The sequence below is a fragment of the Ovis canadensis genome, chromosome 8, assembly GCF_042477335.2.
Source record: "Ovis canadensis isolate MfBH-ARS-UI-01 breed Bighorn chromosome 8, ARS-UI_OviCan_v2, whole genome shotgun sequence".
In the NCBI taxonomy this organism is placed as follows: Eukaryota; Metazoa; Chordata; class Mammalia; order Artiodactyla; family Bovidae; genus Ovis; species Ovis canadensis.
The window spans coordinates 10952623-10959188 of NC_091252.1; positions in this window are offsets into that span (position 1 = coordinate 10952623).

The window sequence follows — 6566 nt, forward strand, 5'->3', positions numbered from 1 at the left end:
TGTTAGTATACTGTATTGGTGTTTTTCTTTCTGGCTTACTTCACTCTGGATAATCAGCTCCAGTTTCATCCACCTCATTAGAACTGATTCAAATGTGTTCTTTTTAATGACTGAGTAATACTCCGTTGTGTATATGTACCACAGCTTTCTTACCCATTCATCTGCTGATGGACATCTAGGTTGTTTCCGTGTCCTGGCTATTATAAACAGTGCTGTGATGAACACTAGGGTACACGTGTCTCTTTCAATTCTGGTTTCCTTGGTGTGTATGCCCAGCAATGGGAGTGCTGGGTCATGAGACAGTTCTATTTACAATTTTTTAAGGAATCTCCACACTGTTTTCCATAGTGGCTGTACTAGTTTGCATTCCCACCAACAGTGTAAGAGGGTTCCCTTTTCTCCACACTCTCTCCAGCATTTATTGCTTGTAGACTTTTGGATCGCTGCCATTCTGACTGGCGTGAAATGGTACCTCACTGTGGTTTTGATTTGCATTTCTCTGATAATGAGTGACGTTGAGCATCTTTCCATGTGTTTGTTAGCCATCTGCATGTCTTTTTTGGAGAAATGTCTATTTAGTTCTTTGGCTCGTTATTTGATTGGGTCGTTTATTTTTGTGGAATTGAGCTGCAGGAGTTCCTTGTATATTTTTGAGATTAGTTGTTTGTCAGTTGCTTCATTTGCTATTATTTTCTCCCATTCTGAAGGCTGTCTTTTCACCTTGCTTATAGTTTCCTTTGTTGTGCAGAAGCTTTTAATTTTAATTAGATCCCATTTGTTTATTTTTGCTTTATTTCCAGTATTCTGGGAGGTGGATCATAGAGGATCCTGCTGTGATTTATGTCAGAGAGTATTTTGCCTATGTTCCCTTCTAGGAGTTTTATAGTTTCTGGTCTTACATTTAGATCTTTAATCCATTTTGAGTTTATTTTTGTGTATGGTGTTAGAAAGTGATCTAGTTCATTCTTGTACAAGTGGTTGACCAGTTTTCCCAGCACCACTTGTTAAAGAGATTGTCTTTACTCCATTGTATATTCTTGCCTCCTTTGTCAAAGATAAGGTGTCCGTATGTGCGTGGATTTATTTCTGGGCATTCTATTTTGTTCCATTGATCTATATTTCTGTCTTTGTGCTAGTACCATACTGTCTTGATGACTGTGGCTTTGTATTTTTAGATACTGCTTCTGTTTTGGTCAGTGGGCAATTAGTGATGGCCATAACCCCAACAACCACCTCTATCTCTGATTGAGCACGCAGAATGCACTGGATAGTGTGCTAAGTCCTTCCAGACGTTATTTCTGGGATATCCTCATACCATTCCAGTTTTTAGATAGTGAGGTTCTGAGACATTAAGTTATTTCTCCTGGGTTGTAAATAGCAGAGTTAGTATTTGAACCCAGATTTGTGTGACTATATACTCTTAGCTACTGTTAAGCTACTTCTTTACAGATTTTCAGTAGCTCCCAGCATGGCAGGCTTCAACTGTGGGTTCTCCCTACCTCATCTCCCATCCTCTGCCAGAATTATAGTTCAGAAAGTATTTTAAATTTTCTGAATTGCAGACTAGGTCATTAGTAGACAGGGTCCCTGGATGCTCCACTGCAGAGGTAGCAGCAGCTTCTGCCTTGTGCTCCAATCTGGCTTTCTTTTCCAGGATCTTCTCTGATGTCTCCGTGCAGACCAGTGTCACCAAAGCGGTTAACACCCCACGTTGACCTAGTGTCCCTCTCAAACTGAGGTGTATACTTAACATTATTGCAAGTTTCAATGAATTCCTCTAAATCTCCCATAAATTTTGTAAATCCTTTGCTTAATTAGGAGAAGCCAGTGGTAAAGTCTGCTTCTCTGACTTTTGGGTTCATTTCCCAGAAGAACCTTGAACTACCCTTAGTCAGGAAGAAGTTGTCTGGGACATGGTACAAATTGATTTTCAGGGTAATTCTTGGGGTTGTGGCCCAGTGAACTATTCTTTTAATGTTTGGGAGATACTCAAAGGCAACCAGAACTTTCTTCTCCTTAGGAATTCCTTCGGTCCTTAGGAATGCCTTATGCTAATTCAATGGGTCAGTCAGTAGAGGACTCATGTGGGGCCTTTCCTACTCCCCTTTCCTAAAAAAATGTAGGAGCAACTGTTTGCCAGAAATGTGAGTGCTCACGTGACTCCTGAGGATACCGAGTACCTCCTCAGGCTTGGTTTCAGGTCACATTGCTCTTTTTCAAAGTCTTTACTCATGACAGAGAGTCTCTTCACCTCTGTCCCTCCTCTGGAGTCAAGTGACAGTTTAAGCACTGAAGAAATGATTCTCCTGAGAAGAAACAGCAGAATACTTCCATCTAGTAAGTAAGAGAAGTTAGAGGATGGGCAACTCTAGCAGCAAGTCTTGAGATGGGAGATGGGAAATATTCGATAGTCTTTATGAGGCAATCTTGGATACTGGCAGGATATTTTTCACAAGGGGTATTCAATAGGGGCTTCCCTGGTTCCTCAAATGTTAAAGAATCTGCCTGCAATGCAGGAGACCTGGGTTGAATCCCTGGGTTGGGAAGATCACCTGGAGAAGGAAATGGCTACCTACTCCAGTATTCTTCCCTGGAAAATTCCATGGACAGAGGAATCTGGCAGGCAGCAGTCCATGGTGTCATAAAGAGTAAGAAATAACTGAGCAACTTTCCTTTTTTTCATGCAATAGGAAAATGTGTTATTTATTATAAATGTGTTTGGAACAATAAATGCTATATAGGGAAAAATTCCATTCTTTTCAGGAAGTTATACTCTCTGACCTTAAAGATCTTTTCCCTTATCTAATTCATCTGATTGAATCAAGGCTTGTGACTTGTGAGGAGTTATGTCTAGAGACAACAGCTTCAACAGAGGAAGGTCAAAAGATCAAATCTTACTTTAAAATGTATTCCTTAGTAGGGAGCAGTAGAATCCATATCATAAACAACATGCAGAGGCAAGATTTGAAATTAGAAAGATCTAAAATAAAATCCCTACCTTGTTTCTTTCTGTGTAATGTTCAATTTGCATAATCTCTCTGAAAATCAGTAAAAGTGAGGCAACAGTAACCTTACAGGGCTTTCATTAATAAAACTCCGATTTATGATCATGAAAATTTATTTTATAGCTAAAAGAATTTAAGTAAGAAGTATATATTGGAAAAAACATAGTAATTATTATCATTTAGACCCTATAAATGAGAAGGGGCCGCAAAGTCAAAGAAAAGGTAGATGAGAACAGGAAAATTTAAGCTGTAGGATGAATAATTCCTTTAAAATTTAAGGTATGCTTGCTGCTGCCACTGCTAAGTTGCTTCAGTTGTGTCCGACTCTGTGCGACCCCATAGATGGCAGCCCACGAGGCTCCCCCATCCCTGGGGTTCTCCAGGCAAGAACACTGGAGTGGGTTGCCATTTCCTTCTCCAATGCATGAAAGGGAAAAGTGAAAGTGCAGTCGCTCAGTCGTTTCCGACTCTTAGCGACCCCATGGACTGCACCCCACCAGGCTCCTCCATCCATGGGATTTTCCAGGCAAGAGTACTGGAGTGGGGTGCCATTGCCTTCTCTGGTAAGGCATGCTTAAATTCACGTTAAAATGAGATGAACAATAGTTAGAAATAACAAAAGCCATTTTGGGAGGAATGAAGGCATAGTTGGTGGCCCTTAGTTAGGATGTAGGAGCAGCCTGAGTCTCAACCCTGGGAGGGACGAGTGGGAACTTCAGTAATGTACCTGGCTCTGTGAACTCATGTTTCCTTTTGAAGATGATTTAAGAGTCTGGCAATCAGGAGCCTCTCTTTGGTTAATAGGAAGGCTTGCAGGAGTATTCTTAGAGTTCAATTACAGGAATTTAGTTCCATTTACAACTAGCCAGTTGTTGCTTGAAGTGTTAGTTACTTGGTTTGACTCTTTGCAATCCCATGGACTGTAGCCTGCCAGGCTCCTTTGTCCATGGGATTTTTGAGGCAAGAATACTGGTGTGGGTAGCCATTCCCTTCTTCAGGGAATCTTCCTGCCAAGGGATCTAACCCAGGTTTCCTTCATTGCAGGCAAATTCTTTACTGTTTGAGGCACCAGGGAAGCCCTAGTTGTTGCTAAACTGAACGTTAATAAGGAAAGGCCTAATGACTCTCATGGTAGTAGCAACTATACTTTACCTTTTTCATAGAGGTCTTCACAAATTTTGCTCAGGTGATATTTGATCAGCATACAAAATGGCCCATATTAGTAGGCCACTTCCTTGAGTCTATATCATTAAGATCCATTTTCCTTCTCTTTATGTTAAGACATAAATCTCCCTTCCTACAAAACACTTCTTCACTGTCTCCAGGCCCAGGGATTTGATCAATTGTCTCCAAATTATATTCAAAATACACCTAAAGTCTCAGTACAAGCTTTCCCCAGTTTCTCCTGTTCTCATGGATCTCTTTTCCTTCCTTTGGATCACTTGAGTTGGCATAGTTGCTAACTGCTGCATTTGGGTTATTTTTCTCTCCCTGACTGCATTGTAAATGTAAATGCTGGGCTTACATCTCTTCCTTCTTTTGTGTTTCCCATGGCTTAGATCTTTGGAGTTGCTCAATAAAAAATTGTTGATTACATGACTTTTGGCACAAATGTTAATATTATAGTATGTTGAAGCAAAATAAATTTATTGAATTAACACAAAAAGAACATGCAAAGAAAGTATGAAAAATAGCAATTTTCTTTTTTAACTTACTTTGATTTTGCTTGGATTTAACGGGATTGGTTTTCGATTAGTCCAGCACAAAATTAATCTGTTTTTTGAAGTCTTGGTAAGAAAAGACTCCCCCATAAGTTTTCCCCTGACATATGGTTTATTTTGGGGGGTGGGCCATAGTGCAAGCTCCTGCCCTGTTCTTGGTTTTTTAAAACAGTGTTACTTTATTCCAATGAGTACTATTGATTGTTTTCAAGAAAGCAATTCATGACGACTGTGATACATCCACTAGATGGCAGGCGATCCTTAGGAAAAGAAGAGGAAGAACTTAAATTATTGTTTTTTGGGATTGGTATATTTCCACTGAGCTGTCTCAGTCAAGAGGCCTTGCCAATAACTCCTTAATTTCTATAAAGTTCTTCAGGACTAGCTTTCCAGAGATTTTAAAAGCGATTGCAAAACATTCCATGAAATATACCGGCCAGATATTTTTCCACTACCACATCTAACTCTCGTCTGACCTTTTTTTCCCCCCAGTTTTCTTAAACCATAAATGATGTCCTGATCTGCCATGGAAATTAAATTAATTTGTAATGAACAGAAATGCATTGTTCAGAAAAGTGAGGAAATTATATAGGTTCTTATAAAAGACCTTCAGGTTAAAGTTTATTTTGAAATTACTTTTTAAGACAATAGGGTGAAATACAGTTTTGTCTTCAACTGTCTAAGGGATGTTCGGGACACCTTAGGAAGCCTCGTCTCATGTTTGTCGGCATTTGATCTGTGAGAGTTTGAGATGATCGTGAACCCTGTCAGAGAACTCTCTATTCCACCTGTGTGCTCACCTCCCAAAGAAGTCAGAAGTGTGCCAGTGTTTGTGAATCTTGACAGGCCTGGTAAGATTGCCTGCGCCCTACTTCTGTGTATCTTTCTTATATCTTGGCTACAGTGTTCATATGTCAGTCTTCTAGGGATATTAATAAAATTCAGAGAAAACTTTGAAAGCTCTCCCTACACCTCTCAGTTCAGTGAAATGAATGTGAACAGTTCAAGCATGCTGGCTCCCATGGTTTCTTTAGAGTCATTGGGTTCCCCATCACCATGAATGACACTTGCGATGAATTAAATAATTCACCAATTAATTTATAGCATTCAGAATATTCCTTAGACTCTATATGTGTTGTATTTAAAAAGCTACTGAATAGATATTACTGTCAATGGGTTGATTACAAGGTTTATATTTGTTGTCACCAACATTAGCAACCATATCTGGTCTATTTAGTTGAAAGTGGAGGTCTATAACAACAGCCAGATAAATAAGCCTTTTGAAATTTTAGAAAACTAAATTTTGAAATTAAGAAAATTTGACATAATGACTAAACTCTCCTTTTCAGACAAATTTTTACTATCATAAGAACAGAGGTGAATAACACTTGCATTACACACATTTTGTCATCCAGGGTTTTTTCCTGGCAGAATGTTGAGCGTGTAATGAGGAGTGAAGTGTCTGGGGCTGAAGATGCTACTTAGCCAAGGGCAGCACCTATATTCTACCATGCTCTGCTGTTAGATATTTCTGATGGATATGAAGAGATCGAAGCCTAGGATTATTCATCTGACCTTTCTCAATTCTGTCCACTATATTTTATGCATTTAATTTCTATTTTTCAGTATACAATGTATTTAAGAATTTTCCCAAACTCAGAGGATATTTGCCTAGTAGAATAATGCTCTGTGGTGACCTAAATGGAGAGGAGATTCAAAAAAGAGGGGACATATGCATACATATAACTGCTTCAATATACTGTGCTGCAGAAATGAACACAACGTTATAAAGCAACTATACACCAATAAAAATTAACAAACAAACAAACTTGAGTGCAAC